The sequence below is a fragment of the Capra hircus genome, chromosome 7, assembly GCF_001704415.2.
Source record: "Capra hircus breed San Clemente chromosome 7, ASM170441v1, whole genome shotgun sequence".
Classification (NCBI taxonomy): domain Eukaryota; kingdom Metazoa; phylum Chordata; class Mammalia; order Artiodactyla; family Bovidae; genus Capra; species Capra hircus.
The window spans coordinates 99,093,474-99,113,708 of record NC_030814.1 but is presented as its reverse complement, the minus strand read 5'-3'; the positions used below and the strand labels follow the sequence as shown (position 1 = coordinate 99,113,708).

Genomic DNA, 20,235 nt, shown 5'->3' with positions numbered 1-20,235 from the left:
GTGTGGACACAGTTGGAGAAGGACAGGGTGGGACAAATTGGGAGGGTAGCATTGAAACATAAACTTTGCATGTGTGCATACTAAGTCACTTCAGTTATGTTTGACTCTGTGTGACCGTATGGACTGTAGAACCCCCAGGCTCCTCTGTCCATGGGGATTCTCCAGGCAAGAATACTGGAGTGGGTTATGATGCCCTCCTCCAGGGGACCTTCCCAACCCAGAAATGAAAATCACTTCTCTTTTGTCTCCTGCGTTGGTGGGCAGGTTCCTTACGACTAGTGCCACCTGGGAAGCCCCAAAATATATACTTTACCATACATAAAATGTATAGCCGGTGGGAACTTGCTGTATAGTGCAGGGAGCTCAAACCCAGTGCTCTGTGACAACCTAGAGATGTTGCATGGGGTGCAAGGTGGGAGAAAGGTCCAAGTTGGAGGAGCTGTGTGTATACCTATGGCTAATTCATGTTGGTGTATGGCAGAAACTAACACAATATTGCAAAGCAATTATCCTCCAATTAAAAAATAAAATTAAAAAGAGACTAGTTGAAGAAACCAGACACCAATAAAATGGACTACCCAGAAGAAATTAACAAATTCTTAGAAAGGAATAACCTTCTAAGACTGAGCCAGGAAGAAACAGAAAACATGAAGAGATTAATCACAACTATTGAACTTTAAACTGTGATTTAAAATCTTCCAACAAACAAAAGTCTAGGACCAGATGGCTTTACAGGAAAATTCTATCAAACATTTGATGAAGAGTTAAAATCTATCCTTCTCAAACTATTCCAAAATTTCAGAGGAAAGGACACTCATAAGCTCATCCTATGAGGCCACCATTATCCTGATAACAAATGCAGACCAAGATATCATCAGGCCACTATCCCTAAAGGCTCAAATATCCTCAACAAAATACTAGCAAATAAAAATCCAACAGCACATTTGAAGGATCATATACCATGATCAAGTGTGATCTATCCCAGGGGTACAAGGATTCTTCAGTAAACACAAATCAATCAATGTGATACACCATATTAACACATTGAAGACTAAAACTATATGATCATCTTAATGGATGCAAAAAAAGCTTTCGGCAAAATTCAACACCCATTTATGATAAAAATTCTTCAGAAAGTGGGCACAGAGGGAATCTATCTCAATATGATAAAGGCAATATAAGACAAACCCACAGCAAATATTATTCTCAATGGTGAAAAACTGAAAGCATTTCTTCTGGGATCAGGAACAAGACGAGGATGTCCAATCTCACCACTATTATTCAACATAGTTTTGAAAGTCCTAGACATGTCAATCAGAGAAGAAAAAGAAAATGACTGAAATTGGAAAAGAAGCTAATCTGTCACTGATTGCAGATGACATGATACTGTATATAGAAAATCCTAAACATGCTATGAGAAAACTGTTAATACTAGATCTAAACAATGAATTTGGGAAAAGTGCAGGATATGAAATTAACAAGCAGAAATCTCTTGCTTTTCTAAAATTTTTATTTTTATTTTATTTCACTTTACAATACTGTATTGGTTTTGCCATACATTGACATGAATCTGCCACGAGTGTACATGAGTTCCCAATCCTGAACCCCCCTCCCACCTCCTACCCCATATCATCTCTTTGGATCATCCCCGTGCACCAGCCCCAAGCACCCTGTATCCTGTATTGAACATAGACTGGCGATTCGTTTCTTACATGATAGTATACATGTTTCAGTGTCATTCACCCAAATCATCCCACCCTCTCCCTCTCCCTCAGAGTCCAAAAGTCCATTCTATACATCTGTGTCTCTTTTGCTGTCTCGCATACAGGGTTATCATTGCCATCTTTCTAAATTCCATATATATGTGTTAGTATACTGTATTGGTGTTTCTCTTCCTGGCTTACTTCACTCTGTATAATCGGCTCCAGTTGCATCCATCTCATTGCACCACTGTTTATAATAGCCAGGACATGGAAACAACCCAGATGTCCATCAGCAGATGAATGGATAAGAAAGCTGTGGTACATATACACAATGGAGTATTACTCTTGCTTTTCTATATACAAAAATCAAAATATTAGAAAGAGAAATTAAAGAAACAATTTCATGTTCCAACAACAACCCAATCAAAAAAATGCATTGAAGATCTATATAGACATTACTCCAAAGAGGATAAAATGGCCAAAAAGTACGCAAAAAGATGCTCAGCGTCACTAAATATTAGGACATACAAATGAAAACTCTCATGAGGGATCACCCCACACTGGTCACAATGGCCATCATCAAATAATCTACAAACAACAAATGCCGAAGAGGGTGTAGAGAAAAGGGAACCTTCCTACACTGTTGATGGGAAAGCAAACTGGTACAGCCACTATGGAGAACAATATGCAAAGTGCGGGGTGTCTGTAGGATTGGGGAGCAGAAGCACCTCCATAAGGGGACAGAGGCCAAGGGAAGAGTGAAGGGAATAGGGCACTGGTGTTGTCGTGTCCAAGAGATGGACAATAAGAGCTCAGCCTTTAGAACTAGAGGATGCCAGGCATCACTGTCTCTCCACATAGAGAAGAAAGGGTCATATGAGGATGCAGTGAGATGAGGGCCAGGTACAAGCCAGAGAGCACTTTCCTCAGAAACCAACCCTGCCAGCACTTGATCTTGGACATCCAGGCCCCAAAACTATGAGAAAATGAATTTCTGCTGTTTGAGACACTCAGTCTATATTTTGTTGTGGCAGTTCTAGCAGGACTGATAATCATGGCCACATAGAAAACAGTAAAGGTGAAAAATGCAAACAAGGAAAATTATCATAATTCCATCACACAGACTACTAGAAAATTTGAGGGATATGTGTTTCTCATCTTTAAAAACATATCAGGAATATTTTCTTTTGTCATCAGATATGAATCTCAGACTATGTTGAGCTTTGTTGAAGAATTAAAAAAAAAAAAAAGAATAAAATCCTTAGTTTTAGACCTGCCAAGGTTTAGCGATGCTGGGATGTCATGAGGGAAATCTTTGTGATGATGGAATATTGATGGATCTTGATTGCAGTGACAGTTGCAGGAATCTACATATGTGATAAAATGACTTGGAATTACACACACACCTCATACCAATGTCAGTTTCTTCATTTAAATATTGGACTATCGTTACATAAAAATGTAATCTTTGTGGGAAAATGACTGAAGATTACACAGGACCTCTTGGTACTGTTTTGCACCTTCCTCTTAATCTATATTTCAAAATAAAACTTAAAAATAAAAAAGTCTGAGTTCTCTGAGCTTGCAGTACCACTCTCCTACCCTGGGAGGATTCTTGGCTTTTTTTTTTCCCCCAGCATGGCCCCCAAACACCAGTCTTCACTTCCACCCCAAGCGAAGAAACCAAAGAAAGCGAGGCCGACTCCTGCCTCCAGGCCAGACGAAGCATCTGCTTCTTCAAATTTGCTGAAGGAAGAAAAAGAATAGCAAGAAGCAATTGAACATATTGATGAAGTGCAAAACGAGATAGACTTAATGAATAAGCCAGTGAGGAGATTTTGAAAATAGAATAGAAATATAACAAACTTCACCAACCATTTTTTCAAAAGAGGTCAGCATTGATGACAGAAATCCAAAACTTTTGGGTAACGACATTTGATAACCATCCACAAGTGTCTGCACAGCTTGGGGAGAAGTATGAAGAGGCACTACAGTATTTGACAAGAGTCAAAGTGACAGAATTTTAAAACATTAAATCAGGTTACAGAATAGATTTTTACTTTGATGAAAACCCTTACTTTGAAAATAAAATTTTCTCCAAAGAATTTCTTTGGAATGCGAGTGGAGATCCATCTTCAAAGTCCACTGAAATCAAATGGAAATCTGAAGAGGATTTGATGAAACAATCAGGTCAAACGGAATAAAGCCAGCAGGAAGAGACAGCATCAGGAACCAGAAAGCTTCTTCATCTGGTTTACTGATCATTCTGATGCAGGTGCAGATGAATTAGGAGAGGTCATCAAAGATGATATTTGCCAAACCCATTACAGTACTGCTTGGTTCCTGACATGGATGATGAGGAAGGGGAAGGAGAAGAAGACAACGATGATGAAGAGGATGAAGGATTCGAAGATACTGATGAAGAAGGGAATGAGAATGAAGGTGAAGAAGATAAGGGGGAGGAAGGAGAGGAAGATGAAGAAGAAGATAGATGACTAATGGAAGGAACACGTGGATTCCAACCTTTTTTTGTTTTCTCCCGTCCCTGGGAGCAAGTAGCAGTCTTTTTTTTTTCTCCTCTTGTTCTCAGTCGCCCTGCTTTTAAAGTCTCTTCTCCCCTTATATCATGGTTCAAAACTTATTTGGGGGGGAGGGTACCTTGAGCCGAATTCAGTGATACTAGGAGAATACTAGATCCTTCAGTAAAGGATCTCTACCCATTTCTGTTCCAAATTCATTTTTATCCCTTCCTGTCTCAACAAAAATTTTATGGAATCAATACCACCATGCTCTGTGGGAAAACAAGAAAAACCTTCTGCTCCCTTAGCTCTGCTGGAAACTGGAGGGTGCTAGGCCCCTGTTAGGAGTGCATAGAATTCTAGCTTTTTTCCTCCCTTCTCTGTATATCAGGCTCAGAGAATACAGTGTCTCTATATGAATATGGACAGTTAGCATTTACCAACATGTATCTGTCTTCTTTCTCTGTTTAAAAAAAAGAAAAAGTACTATAAAATGGCGTTTATAGAAAGTTAGCAAAGGGAGGGTTTCAGATGTTTGGGTGGGTTAAGAGGGCATTTTGACAACATGACTTCTCCTTTGGCATGTTTCATTGTGATGTTTAATGGAAATCCTTGCAGTTTAAGATGACACTTTTAAGATAAAATTCTCTCCTAATGATGACTTGAGCCCTGCTGCTTGATGGGAGAATCAGCAGAACATGTAGGTTCTTATTTGCAATCAAAATTCTCTATTGTGATTTTGCTCCTGTTTATTCTTAAACTTTTCTTCTTGTTTCAGTGGAAAGGAAAGAGAATGCTCAGTTTTAAACGTTAAAGTGTACAAGTTGCTTGGTTACAATAAAATTAAATGTGTACAGAAAACAAATTTTTTTAATCTGTTAATATATAGCAAATAAATAATTCTATTCACTCTGAACCAAGGTTCTCATACATGCAAAAAGACCAATAAAAGGAGTCTTCATGTTTGATATAGAAGGCCTTCATATATCAGAACAATATAAAAACCACTTTTGAAGAGTCTTGTGGTACAAATACCAATTGCTGCTGCTGCTGCTGCTAAGTCACTTCAGTCATGTCTGACTCTGTGTGACCCCATAGACGGCAGCCCACCAGGCACCCCAGTCCCTGGGATTCTCCAGGCAAGTGGGTTGCCATTGCTTTCTGCAATGCATAAAAGTGAAAAGCGAAAGTGAAGTCGTTCCGTCGTGTCCGACTCTTCGCGACCCCATGGACTGCAGCCTACCAGGCTCCTCTGCCCATGGGGATTTTCCCGGCAAGAGTACTGGAGTGGGTTGCCCTTGCCTTCTCCGACAAACACCAGTAATCCTATGCAAATGCTTAGAAATTTCAGAGAAGTAATCATCAGGCAAAACAGGAGGAAGAAACATCCAGACCAGTGACTTCCTGTTAGGTAATGAAAAGCAGCATGCGTGTGTGCTAAGTCGCTTCAGTCATGTCCGACTCTTTGTGACCCTATGGGCCATAGCCTGCCAGGCTCCTCTGTCCACAGGATTCTCCAGGCAAGAATACTGGAGTGGGTTGCCATGCCCTCCTCCAGGGGTTCTTCCCAACACAGCTATCCAACCCATGTCTCTTCAGTCTCCTGCATTGGCAGGTAGGTTCTTTACCACTAGCGCCACCCAGAAGAGCCCCGTGAAAAGCAGAAGTCATACTGAAAGCCAGAAGTCCCTCCCCGACACACAGAGGAAGATAAGACATCTACTGTGGCTGGGCTTGCTGGTCTCTGCACCATGAGAAACAGCTATCTAAGTTTGCTTCCAGGTAAGCAGAATTAGAACGATGGAGTGAGACAACTAAAGCCGTCTGAGATTCTTTATCCAGTTTGAGAATTTTCTCTGTTCTTTACCTTTAAAAGCTCTTGCTTTATTTCTGGTTTTCCCACTATCTTTACAAAGGAAAGCAGGGAAGGAAATTTAAGAAAGGTGTTAACTCATTATGTTAAGTTCTCAAAGGAGAAAGTTGGTGAAACTTTTAATTAGTTAATTAATTTATATTTTCGGTTGTGCTGGGTGCTTGCTGTTGTATATGGGCTTTCTCTGTTTATCATGCATGGGGGCTCCTCTTGGTTGAAGTGCGTGGGCTTCTCATTTTTTTGGCAACTCTCTCTTTTATTTTTTTAATATAAATTTATTTATATTAATTGGAGGCTAATTACTTTACAACATTATAGTGGTTTTGCCATACATTAACATGAGCCCACCACAGGTGTACATGTGTTCCACATCCTGGACATGCCTCCCACCTCCCACCCCATCCCATCCCTCTGGGTCATCCCAGTACACCATCCCAGAGCACCTTGTCTCATGCATTGAACCTGGACTGGAGATCCATTTCACATATGATACATGTTTCAATGCCATTCTCCCAAATCATCCCACCCTCAACCTCTCCCACAGAGTCCGAAAGACTGTTCTGACATCTGTGTCTTTTTTGCTATCTCGTATATAGGGTTATCATTACCACCTTTCTAAATTCCATTTATATGCATTAGTATACTGTATTGGCGTTTTTATTTCTGGCTTACTTCACTCTGTATAATAGGCTCCAGTTTCATCCACCTCATTAGAACTGATTCAAATGTATCATTTTTAATGGCTGAGTAATATTCCATTGTGTATATGTACCACAGCGTTCTTATCCATTCATCTGCTGATGGACATCTAGGTTGCTTCCATGTCCTGGCTATAAAAAAGTGTGCTGTGATGAACATTGTGGCACATGTGTCTCTTTCAAATCAGGTTTCCTCAGTGTGTATCCCCAGCAGTGGGATTGCTGGGTCATATGGCAGTTCTATTTCTAGTTTTTTAAGGAATCTCCACTGTTCTCCATAGTAGCTGTACTAGTCTGGATTCCCACCAACAGTGTAAGAGGGTTCCCTTTTCTCCACACCCTCTCCAGCATTTATTGCTTGTAGACTTTTGGATCGCAGCCATTCTTTTTTTTTTTTTTTTAGTTTTTTATTTTTTAAATTTTAAAATCTTTAATTCTTACATGCGTTCCCAAACATGAAACCCCCTCCCACCTCCCTCCCCATAACATCTCTCTGGGTCATCCCCATGCACCAGCCCCAAGCATGCTGTATCCTGCGTCAGACATAGACTGGCAATTCAATTCTTACATGATAGTATACATGTTAGAATGCCATTCTCCCAAATTATCCCACCCTCTCCCTCTCCCTCTGAGTCCAAAAGTCCGTTATACACATCTGTGTCTTTTTTCCTGTCTTGCATACAGGGTTGTCATTACCATCTTCCTAAATTCTATATATATGTGTTAGTATACTGTATTGGTGTTTTTCTTTCTGACTTACTTCACTCTGTATAATCGGCTCCAGTTTCATCCATCTCATCAGAACTGATTCAAATGAATTTTTTTAACAGCTGAGTAATACTCCATTGTGTATATATACCACAGCTTTCTTATCCATTCATCTGCTGATGGACATCTAGGTTGTTTCCATGTCCTGGCTATTATAAACAGTGCTGCAGTGAACATTGGGGTACATGTGTCTCTTTCAATTCTGGTTTCCTCGGTGTGTATGCCCAGAAGTGGGATTGCTGGGTCATAAGGCAGTTCTATTTGCAATTTTTTAAGGAATCTCCACACTGTTCTCCATAGTGGCTGTACTAGTTTGCATTCCCACCAACAGTGTAGGAGGGTTCCCTTTTCTCCACACCCTCTCCAGCATTTATTGCTTGCAGATTTTTGGATCGCAGCCATTCTGACTGGCGTGAAATGGTACCTCATTGTGGTTTTGATTTGCATTTCTCTGATAATGAGTGATGTTGAACATCTTTTTATGTGTTTGTTAGCCATCCGTATGTCTTCTTTGGAGAAATCCGTGTTTAGTTCTTTGGCCCATTTTTTAATTGGGTCATTTATTTTTCTGGAATTGAGCTGCAGGAGTTGCTTGTATATTTTTGAGATTAATTCTTTGTCAGTTGCTTCGTTTGCTATTATTTTCTCCCATTCTGAAGGCTGTTTTTTCACCTTGCTTATAGTTTCCTTTGTTGTGCAGAAGTTTTTAATTTTAATTAGGTCCCATTTGTTTATTTTTGCTTTTATTTCCAGTAATCTGGGAAGTGGATCATAGAGGATCCTGCTGTGATGTATGTCAGAGAGTGTTTTGCCTACGTTCTCCTCTAAGATTTTTATAGTTTCTGGTTTACATTTAGATCTTTAATCCATTTTGAGTTTATTTTTGTGTGTGGTGTTAGAAAGTGTTCTAGTTTCATTCTTTTACAAGTGGTTGACCAGTTTTCCCAGCACCACTTGTTAAAGAGATTGTCTTTTCTCCATTGTATATTCTTGCCTCCTTTGTCAAAGATAAGGTGTCCATAGGCACGTGGATTTATCTCTGGGCTTTCTATTTTGTTCCATTGATCTATATTTCTGTCTTTGTGCCAGTACCATACTGTCCTGATGACTGTGGCTTTGTAGTAGAGCCTGAAGTGAGGTAGGTTGATTCTTCCAGTTCCATTCTTCTTTCTCAAGATCGCTTTGGCTATTCAAGGTTTTTTGTATTTCCATACAAATTGTGAAATTTTTTGTTCTGACTCTGTGAAAAATACCACTGGCAGCTTGACAGGGATTTCGTTGAATCTATAGATTGCTTTGGGTAATATACTCATTTTCACCATATTGATTCCTGAATCCACAAACATGGTATATTTCTTCATCTATTTGTGTCCTCTTTGATTTCTTTCACCAGTATTTTACAGTTTTCTATATATAGGTCTTTAGTTTCTTTAGGCAGATATATTCCTAAGTATTTTATTCTTTTCATTGCAATGGTGAATGAAATTGTTTCCTTAATTTCTCTTTCTGTTTTCTCATTGTTAGTGCATAGGAATGCAAGGAATTTCTGTGTGTTAATTTTATATCCTGCAACTTTACTATATTCATTGATTACCTCTAGTAATTTTCTGATGGAGTCTTTGGGGTTTTCTATGTAGAGGATCATGTCATATGCAAACAGTATATGTATATACTGCCATTCCCTTCTGGCCTGAAGAGTTTCTATTGAAAGATCAGCTGTTATCCTTATGGGAATCCCTTTGTATGTTATTATTGTTTTTCCCTTGCTGCTTTTAATATTTGTTCTTTGTGTTTGATCTTTGTTTAATTAATTAATATGTGTCTTGGGGTGTTTTGCCTTGGGTTTATCCTGTTTGGGACTCTGGGTTTTTTTGGATTTGGGTGGCTGTTTCCTTCCCCATTCTAGGGACGTTTTCAACTATTATCTCCTCAAGTATTTTCTCATGGTCTTTCTTTTCATCTTCTTCTTCTGGGACTCCTAATATTTAAATGTTGGGACATTTAACATTGTCCCCGAGGTCTCTGAGGTTGTCTTCATTTCTTTTAATTCTTTTTTCCTCTCTGGTTCATTTATTTCCACCATTCTATCTTCTGCCTCACTTATCCTATATTCTGCCTCCGTTATTCTACTTTTGGTTCCCTCCAGAGTGTTTTTTGCATTATTCATTATATATTGACTCTTTTTTATTTCTTCTAGGCCCTTGTTAAACATTTCTTGCATCTTTTCAGTCCTTGTCTCCAGGTTATTTATCTGTAACTTCATTTTGTTTTCAAGATTTAGGATCATTTTCACTATCATCATTTGGAATTCCTTATCAGGTAGATTCCCTATCTCTTCCTCCTTTGTTTGCTTTGGAAGGCATTTATCCTGTTCCTTTACTTGCAGAGTATTTCTCTGCCTTTGCATCTTGTCTACATTGCTCTGTTTCGGGTGGCCTTTCTGTATTTTGGCAGTTTGAAGTTCCTCTTTATTGTGGAGGTTCCTTGCTGTGGGTGGGGTTGGACCAGTGGCTTGTCAAGGGTTCCTGGTTAGGAAATCTTGTGTCGGTGTTCTGGTGGATGGAGCTGGATTTCCTCTCTCTGGAGTGCAATGAAGTGCCCAATAATGAGTTTTGAGATAGTTATGGGTTTGGTGTGACTTTGTGCAGCCCATATATTGAAGCTCAGGGCTATGTTCCTGTTTTGCTGGAGAGTTTGCATGGTATGTCTTGCTCTGGAACTGGTCGGCTCTTGGGTGGTACTTGGTTTCAGTGTAGGTATAGAGGCTTTTGGTGAGCTCTTATTGATTGATGTTCCCTGGAGTCAGGAGTTCTCTGGTGTTCTCAGGTTTTGGACTTAAGCCTCCTGCCTCTGGTTTTCAGTCTTATTCTTACAGTAGCCTCAAGACTTCTCCATCTATATAGCACCAATGACAAAACATCTTGGTTAATGATGAAAAGTTTCTCCACAGTGAGGGATACCCAGAGAGGTTCACAGTGTAATATGGAGAAGAGAAGAGGGAGGAGGGAGATAAAGGTGACCAGGAGGAGAAGATGGGGGATCAAAAGAAGAGAAAACAATCTAGCCAGTAATCACTCTCCTAGGTGCTCTCCACAGTCTGGACCGTTCAGAGATGTTCACGGAGTTACACAGAGAAGAGAAGAGGGAGAAAGGAGACAGAGGTGGCCAAGAGGATAGAAAGGGGAATCAAAAGGAGAGAGACAGATCCAGCCAGTACTCAGTTCGCTAAGTGTTCTCCACAGCTCGAACACACAAAGAGATTCACAGAGTTGGATAGAGAAGAGAAGGGGGAGGGGAGATAGAGGCGACCTGGTGAAGAAAAAGGAGAGTCAAAGGGAGAGAGAGCAGTCCAGCTAGTAATCTCGCCCCCAAGTAAAACTGGGTGGTCCTTAAGATTGGGTTCTTAAAGGTACAAAGTTGATAGAAAGTGAAAGTGAAGTCACTCAGTTGTGTCCGACTCTGCGACCCCATGGACTGTAGCCTATCAGGCTCCTCCATCCATGGGATTTACCAGGCAAGAGTGCTGGAGTGGATTGCCATTTCCTTCTCCAGGGGATCTTCCCAACTCAGGAATCGAACCCGGGTCTCCCACCCTGCAGGCAGACACTTTACCGTCTGAGCCACCAAGGTCTAACAAATACCAAAAAGCAAAGATTAAAAATCTAGGGTAGGGGTTAGACTCTCAAAAATACAATATTAAAAAACCAGAACAAAGTCACAAAAGTTATAAAATATATAGGTGAAGTTTGCTTTAAAAATAGGGTCTTTTTTTTCAAGGTAATAGTAGGTTATAAAAATGAAAATTAAAAGAGCAATAGAGGACTTAAAATTTTTTAATTTAAATAATGATGATAGTAAAAATATATCTAGGAATTTCTCTGGAGCTGTTGTGGACAGTGTGGGGTCAATTCATTTTCAGATAGTTCCTTGATCCAGCTTGTACTTCTCAAGATCTATAGGCCCCTTCCTATGTAGTCGGTGCTAACTACAGGGTTTTAATCTATTGCACCTGTCACTTCCAAAGTGGTTCCTTCTGTTTATTTTAGCTTCTTCTGTTTGCTGATCTCTTCAGTGTCTAATTTCTGCCCTGACACAATGTGGCGATGGTCGTCACTTTTTTAGGCTCACTTGTTCAGTCGTGCTGTGGGGAGGGAGGAATACTGCAAACAAATATCACTGGTGTGTGTGAGGAGTGCTCGCAATGTCTCGGCCTCAGTGGGTTTGCCCCTACTCACAGCGTGTGTGCTTTCATGGTCTACACTTCTCAGGCTCTAGGTTGCTCTTTCGGGAACTGTCTGAGGCGGGCCCTGGGTTGCGTGCACTTCCCAGGCCTAAGCCGCTCAGGTTCAGGTTCTCGGGTACTCCACAAAGGCACGGAGTGGGTTGGGCCTGCAGTTTGTACCCTTCCCAGGTCTAAGCAGCTCAGGTGATCAGGTGCTTGGCGAGCACAGTCACCCCCAGGTTGGGGGTGCGTCTTATCCTCTCCCCCCGTCCCAGCCGCTCAGTTTTCTGGGTGTACAATGGGCGCACCTTCTCAGATGTGCCTGTGTCTCTTCTGGGGAGCTGATCTCTGGCTGCGACCCTCCCGGTGAATGTCAGCCATCCAGAATCCCAAGAAATCTTGGTTAGCAATGAAGCCTGCTTGCAGTTTGGTAGAGGAAGCCTCTCTGGAGCCACAGTCGCCCGCTTCCAGCTCTGGCTGCCCCGCCTGCCTATCTCCAGTGGGGGATGGGCTGGTGCACAGCTGGCTAGCTCTGCTCAGTCCTTTGTTCTGTGAGCACGCCGGGCGGTGTTAGGGCTTTTCCCAGCGTAGTTCTCTCTCCTCTTTCTCTCTCTCACTCTCTCTCTCTCTCTTGCTATCCCCCAGTCTATCTCATGTTAGTTCCCTCAGATTGCCCTTGGGGCATTCAGGCCTGGTCCTTACCCTAAGCAATGCAGCCCTCGCCTCCCTGCCCAGCCCCCACCCCGCTTGCTAACGGTGGATGCGACCATCTGGGCTGCTTTTCCGCTAGAGGTTGCCATTAGGCATGGAATCTGTGGGGTTAAATTATTTATTTATTTATTTTTCCTCCCAGTTATGTTGCCCTCTGAGATTCCAAGAGTTGCCACAGACCCGCCAGTGAGAGTGTTTCCTGGTGTTTGGAAACATCTCTCTTTTTTAAGACTCCCTTCCCAGGACAGATCTATGTCCCTACCTCTTTTGTCTCTCTTTTTATCTTTTATATTTTGTCCTATCTCCTTCCGAAAACAATGGGCTGCCTTTCTGGGTGCCTGATGTCCTCTGCCAGCATTCAGAAGTTCTTTTGTGGAATTTGCTCAGCGTTCAAATGTTCTTTCGATGAATTTGTGGGGGAGAAAGTGGTCTCCCCGTCCTATTCCTCTGCCATCTTAGGACCACCCCCAACTCTCTCTTTTTAAAAACTTTGTATTTCATATTGGCATATAGCTGATTAAGGGATAGGCTAGCCACTCCAGTATTCTTGGGCTTCCACTGTGGTTCAGCTGGTAAAGAATCGCAAGCAATGTGGGAGACCTGGGTTTGATCCCTGGGATGGGAAGATTCCCAGGAGAAGGGAAAGGCTACCAACTCTATTATTCTGCCCTGGAGAATTCCATGGACTGTATAGTATAGTCCATGGGGTCCAAAGAGTTGGACACAACTGAGCGGCTTTCACTTTTACTTTTCATAGCTGATTAACAGTGTTATGATAGTTCCAGGTGGGCAGCAAAGGGACTCAGCCATACATCTATATGAACCCATTCTCCTCCAAATTATGGTGGCTTCTCATGCAGAGCATGGGCTCTAGGTGTGTGGGCTTCTGTAGCTGTGGCTCATGGGGTTAAGTTGTTCTGCAACATGTGGGACCATCCGGACCAGGAATTGAATGTGTGTCCTCTGCATTGGCAGGCAGATTCTTGCCCATTGGACTCCCAGGAAAGTCCCAAGTTGGTGAAATGCATTCCTAGTGCAACTTAACTAAGAGTTCTCATTTTACCACCTGTATTAGCCCAGGTTCTCAAGAGGAACAGAACCAATAGGATGAACCTATAAAGGTGAGAAAGGATTTTATTTAAGAAACTGATTCATGAAATTGTGGAGGTTGGAAAGTCCAAAAATTTCAAGGACCAGCAGCACACTGGAAACCCAGGATGACCTGATGTTGCATCTCACACTCGAGGGCCTCCAGAAATGATTTATTTTTCCCTTCAAGGAGGTCAATTTTCTTTTTCCTCTTAGGCCTGCAACTGATTGGATGAGGTTCACCTAAATTATGGAGGGTAATGTGCTTTATTCTGAGTCTATTGATTTAAATGTTAACTCAGAAACATACTCACTGACTTAGAAAATAAGCTTGTGATTACAGGACGGAAGTGGGGGAGGGGGGGATAGATTGGGAGTTTAGGATACACATGTACCCACTGCTATATTTAAAATAGATAATCAACAAGCACCTACTGCATAGCATAGGTAACTTGGCTCAGTATTCTGTAATAGCCTAAATGGGAAAATAATTTGCACAAGAATAGATACATGTATATGTATAACTGAATCACTTTGCTATACACCTGAAACTAACACAATACTGTTAATCAACTATGGTCCAATATAAGATAAAGATGAAATAAATGAATCTTCCTGCCAAACAATGCTAGTTCATGTAAAATCTTCACAGCAATATCTAGACTAGTGTGAGACCAAATATGTGGGTACAGCAGCCCAGCCACATTGCTACATAAAATTAACCATAATATCAACTAAACCTTATTAGTCTTCAGTCATCTACAGCTGCACTAAAGTTCATGCTATTATGCTATTACTACCATTGCACTCATTTGATTAAACCAGTCAATTCTAAAGAAAATCAACTCTGAATATTCATTGAAAGGACTGATGCTGAAGCTGAAGCTCCACTACTTAGCCTACCTGATGCAAATAGCTGACACACTGGAAAAAAACCCTGATGCTGAGAAAAATCGAGGGCATGAGGAGAAGGGGGCAATAGAAGAGGAGATGGTTGGATAGCATCATTGACTCAATGGACATGAGTTTGAGCAAACTCTGGGAGGTAGTGGAGGACAGAGGAGCCTGATGTGCTGCAGTCTATGGGGCCACAAAGAGGTGGACACGACTTAGCAACTGAAAAACAACTCATTTTGCATTAGGGAAATTGTGATTCAAAGGACAGTGGGATTTCGAAAGACACATGGCCACCAAGTGAAAGTTTGTATGCAGACTTGGGTCTTCAAATCCATTCTCCACCAGGATCCTCTGTCACATAACAGTGTTGAAATGGCAGTACAGCCTGGAAGAGGAATTCTTTTTTATCTTTGCCTAAGAAGAAAGATCCTGTAAGACACACAGCTCTGAAAAGATTTTCTTAGGGTTCAAATGCTCACTTGGATGGGATGACAGACTGGGTACTGATTGTAGGGTAGACTTGATCCCTTTTCACCCACAGTGGTTTCATATCACAAAGCCTACTGCTGTCAGTGATTCATTTCAGGGCTGGACTGAGAACAAGGAGAGGAGCTGTGACCTCAGTGCACTCTAGAAAGGCCAGGCGCTCACCTGCAGGGAAGCATAGCAGCCACGGCTGCTGAACCTAGAGAGGCCCCTCACCCAGGGCAGACTGGATGTACCTGCAGAGGCCTTAGCTCTCGTATCCACCTGTCCCCACCCGCGCCTGATGCCAGGGTTCCATGTCCTGCTGACATCCTCATGAGGTAGGGCTTGCACTGTCTAACTCCAGACTTGGACTGCAACATCCATGCTCTTCCTATGTGTCCTGAAACATGCAACTTCGACAGGATAAACCATCCTGGAGAGAAATCCAGAGAGATTTCGGCCATTGCCAGAGGACCAAGAACCTGAGTATGGGCAAAGGCACCAATCTGAGGACTTTCTTCCTCCTTCAAATATGCCCCCTCATTTGGGAGAGGCTGGAGTTTCTAAGATGTGTCCTTGTCATCAGCTGTGTATACTCTGTCCCTTTACATCTAGCACCTGAGGTTCCATGAGGGCTGTGCCTGTCAGGAACTGATTACCTGGGGAGTCCCAGGAGATTCAGGGGGAAGGCAGAGTCCTCAGTTCTGTGCAAAACACAGGAATCTTGGGGAGGCTGCTGGAAAGTGGTGGGCAGCGGAGACACCACCATCTCCCCAGGAGGCAGTGGCCACATGGAAAGGGTTGAAATTGAAGCTCCACTTTCCTATCTTTGTCATCTCTGTCTTTCTACCCCAGGACTCTTGGTGCTGCTGCTGTTTCCAATGGGACCTACAGCCCAGAACAGTAAAGGTGAGTCTGGGGAAATGTGGAGAATGCATGCCAGGGTCTGGGTTCTCTCACCGACAAGAGAGAGAAGGAGACTTAGTTTTCAAGTGAGGTTCAGAAATGGTTCTCTGGGAACAAGAGAAGTTGTTTCTTCTACCCAAATGCCCAGAGTGTTCTGAGCTCTTCCCCTTTAGATAGCGTTGTCTCTCCCTCTTCCTCCCTCCCTTCCCCCTATCCATGATTCCTTCCCTTCTTCTGCCCATGGACCCCTAGAGGATAGCTTTCTTTCATTCTCTGGAACTTCTGATGACGGTCTCCATCCCCACTTCTGCCCCTCACAGCCTGCGCTCTGTGGTGCCCTCCGAACTCCTCATGTGTCAATGGCACCGCCTGCCGCTGCACTCCAGGATTCATTTCTTTTTCTGGGGAGATCTTCACGGACCCCTTGGAGAGCTGTGATGGTACGAAGACTTGGGGTGGTGGCAGGAGATGCAGAGAATGTGGGGTACAGCCCAGTACCCATGGGAGACATGGATATTCAGTGGGTGCTTCCGTCTTTGTCCTCAGAACAGTCAAGCACAGGAAAAAGAAAAACAAAAAGAAGCAAAAGTGGAGAGATGAGACATGAAAAATCCTGGCTTCCTGGAGAGGAGCTAGGTCTTCAGGAGTCTGGAGTCTGAGCCTCAGTTTGACCTTTCAGGACTGAGGAGGGAGATGCAGAACTTCTACCCACTCCCCACTTGAGCACTGCCCATTGTGTCCCAATCTGGGGTGCCAGTCAGAGGGCTAGGGAGATCAGAGCTGACTGCACAAGCTTCAGGGATGGCTTATTCCAGCTGCATCCTAGACTCAGCAGTATTGAACAAGAGTCTAAATCATTCCAAAAAGACATGGATTACATATCAGGCCCAGTGCTGCAGAGTCAGGTAGGGATGGGGATCTCTGTCTGGAGGGGACACACATCTTTGGGCGGTGACCCTTTGCCCTGTTGTGTTCCAGACATTGGTGAGTGTGGACCACCCTCACCAGTGGACTGCGGAAGCTCTGCAGACTGCCAGAACACGGAAGGGGGCTACTACTGCACATGCAGCCCAGGCTATGAGCCTGTTTCTGGGCCAGTGGTCTTCCAGAATGAGAGTGAGAACACATGTCGAGGTAAGAATGCTGCTGCATTTTCTGCCTCTCATTTTTGAGGTTTCTGGGCCGAAATGCTGGGTCATTTCTGAAGCATGCAGGGGACAGGACCTTGGTTACAGGTGTAGCACCCAGGTCTCAGTTGGGACAGTTTACAGGTACCTGTCCCACCTGCACAGAGAGGCAGATGGTATGAGCCAGGGACCCAGGTCCCAGCATTGCCACTTGAGAGCTGCATGTGTGACACTAGCCAGGATACTTATTCAGAAATCACTGTTAACATGGGAGATGTGATAATATTATTGTGATTTTCTGTTCTTTTTTAAGTACCCCTATCTCGCACAAATAAAAACAAAAGCAGCTTTGCCAAGATCACTACATGATCACAAGTTACTTCACCTCTCTCTGTGCCCCAGCTTACCTAACTATAGTCTCGTGCCCCAGCTTACCTAACTATAAAAAATAGGGGCAGGGGGATTTATGGTGTTTACCTCATAGAATTGCTGGAAAGGTATATGAGGTCACAAAGCACAAAACACTGATGGCTGTTGGGCTTTTAAATTATGGTCATCATGATCGAACATACCCTCTCCATGATGAGCATGCCTGGGAGCTCTGCCCCAGGGTGGGTGCTCAGGAACAGCTGTCCTGCCCACTCCCTCACCAGGATCAGGAGGAGCATGGCTTCCATACATCACCAGGCTTTGCCCCACTTCCAGGGGGAGCAGGCAGGTAGGGAAAGGGGCAGGGGGCCAGCAGTGGGTCAGACAGGACTCCAGAGAGGGGTCCATGAAGAGGGATAGGCCTGAATACTGAGGATGGGGAGGGGAGGAGAGTGAAGGTGGGAGGTGAGAAGGATGCTGAGCTCAGGGTTCAGAGGACTCTGAAGAGGGTTCTTTGACCCAATCTGCTACAGGGAGAAGAGCCAGCAACCGTGGGCCCAGTCCCTTCTCTCCTGGCCTGCAGACAGAGGGCAGCAGATCCTCCCTGGTGGGAGGGAAGAGGGGATCTGCATCTGTGTGGAGTCTCTGCGAGCCCATAGCAGCCTCGGTGGGTGGCTGTTGTGCTTGAACTCATGATCTGGTCGGAAGACAGAGCTTTCAGTAAATTAGTAATGGTCCCTCATCTCCAGGCCTACTGTGTGTTTGGAGAATGGAGATTGAGTTGACTTTCCTTCCCCAATTTGCCTCATTGGCCAGATACTCTTGGGCAGTGAGCAACCTGCACAACTGCACGTGGTGATCATTGATCCCACTCAGAGTGTCTGCACTAAGGGGACTGTTCACCCACTGTTGTGAGACCGTCCAGAGACATAGATGTAGAAGACTGAAGTGGGAGGAGACCTCAAAGGACCTCAAGGTGGATGACAGGGAGACACCCGCCTGCTGGTTTGCATCAAAACATTCTGCCTGAAGACCTAGAACTGTGACAGGCTCAGCTGGATTGTCTTACACTCCCCACCTCAGCATTCCAGCCCTCACTGCACCCAAGTTCATGCCCATCCATGTTCAGGCCATGAGGTCTGCTATGAGAAGAAGACCTGGGCTGGGTCCCTGGGATCCTTGTTCAACTTTTCCAGGCATCAGACGGCTCTCCTGTGTGCCTATCTAGTCTCCCAACCCTCTCTGAACCCCAAGACTCAGAGCCTCTGCAGAGGGTCTCTTCTGGATGTTCAGAACATCCCACTGTCACATGGCATCTTATCTTCTTAAAACAAAAGAGGAAGTGACATTCACGATACTCAGTGTGGTCACAGCACCGTGTGTTCCAGAACACTATCTGTCCTCATTGCCACTGTTAGCACCATCTGGGAGAAGACCTGGCCCCACTGGGGCCTCTGAGACCCTGGGTCATGGTGGACTTTGGGGCCCCATCCAGAAATGTGAGAGGAGGAAGACTCAAGGAATGCTCCACTGTCCCCAGCCATCACTGACCCTGCCAGCAACTGCCTGGAGAAGATGCCTCCTGGCACCCTGACACAACATCTCAACTGCTCAGCTTCCATTTATTTTCCCACCCAAGGCTCCACCTGACCCTCTCCCATAACTTCAGTTCATGGACCTGAGGTAGCTCTGATGACTGGGGCCTGGGAGGATGTTGTGTCAAGGGTGTGGTAGAGTAACATTAACCCCCAACCCACTGGAAGAATCAGGTAAATGAAGAGGTTTCCATCTGGTCTCAATGATAAGTTGTCACCAGGGACCATTTCCTCTGGTCTGACCCTCTACTTAGGAGGTCAACCCAGACTGCACAATGACCCAGACCATGTGAGGAAGAAGGTAGAGGCTGAACCCCACTCAGCAGTGTGCACATGTCCACATCTCTAGTGGGAGGCCAAGTGTCAAGATGGCAGAAACACCTACCACCCTTCGCCCATGAGCACCTTCTCCCTGCTCCAGCCACCCAGCCCTCGCCCATCATGAGCCTTGCACAGCTGTGGATTCTCATCACTTTCCTGCCAGTCTGGGGGATGCCTTCATGGGAATCAGATAAAGGCACCTTCACAGCCCTAAAGTTGACTAGCCAACATCAGACCCATTGTCCAGCACAGCCTGGGTGCCCACTGCTCAGGTGGCTCTGGCCTTTTTATCATCATCCTCATTTTCTCTTCAACTGCCCACAAGCGTCATCCTTGAGCTGCATGACTCAGAGGTGGGTCTTCGTCCATGTCCGTGGAGCTGGAGTCTCAGAGTTAGCATGGATGGAAAAGCGCTGTCGCTGACAGGTCAGTAGGATCCAAGGAGAACTCAGCTGGCAGCATTCACCCTGGGGAAGTCAGAACAAAGTGCATCACCGGGAGCCAAGATGGGCCCTGCTCAAGGATCACAGCTGTACTCAGTTACCAAGAAGACCCACCCAGGCCTTTGTCCAAATCTTTAGCCTGGGACACGAGCATCTGCGATGCCCTCATCCCAGCTGGGAGCTTCGCAGGGAGGCTCATGGAATCAAAGATGGCAGACTGGGTAACTTGGGCCACTTCTGGCCACTTCTGGCAACAGAACTTCCGGGTCACTATGCTCATCCATAGATACCTCCATATGAAGGAGAGGCCCCACTCACCAAGGAAGAGACAGCAGGCCCTTCTGGATGCTTCTATGCTGAGAAACGGGCTGACATCCAGGCTGGAAGGTCAAAAAGAGCTTGCACGACCCCCAGATGGGAATGATGATGAGGTGTGATCACTAATTGAGAGCCAGACATCTTGGGAATGGTGAATGTTCAAAGTGCGGCCTTAGAAAGCATCCCCACTAACGAGGAAAAGCTAGTG

The 20,235-nt window shown here is 44.2% G+C and overlaps 1 long non-coding RNA gene and 1 pseudogene across 1 annotated transcript; both read left to right on the top strand.

The window, feature by feature from the left end:
• Nucleotides 3,342-4,198, top strand: LOC102187212 (annotated as a pseudogene).
• On the top strand, nt 5,933-16,227 carry LOC108636465. The gene is made up of 3 exons (XR_001918404.1): nt 5,933-6,004; nt 15,804-15,857; nt 16,175-16,227. It is a non-coding gene; the product is annotated as an uncharacterized LOC108636465 (long non-coding RNA).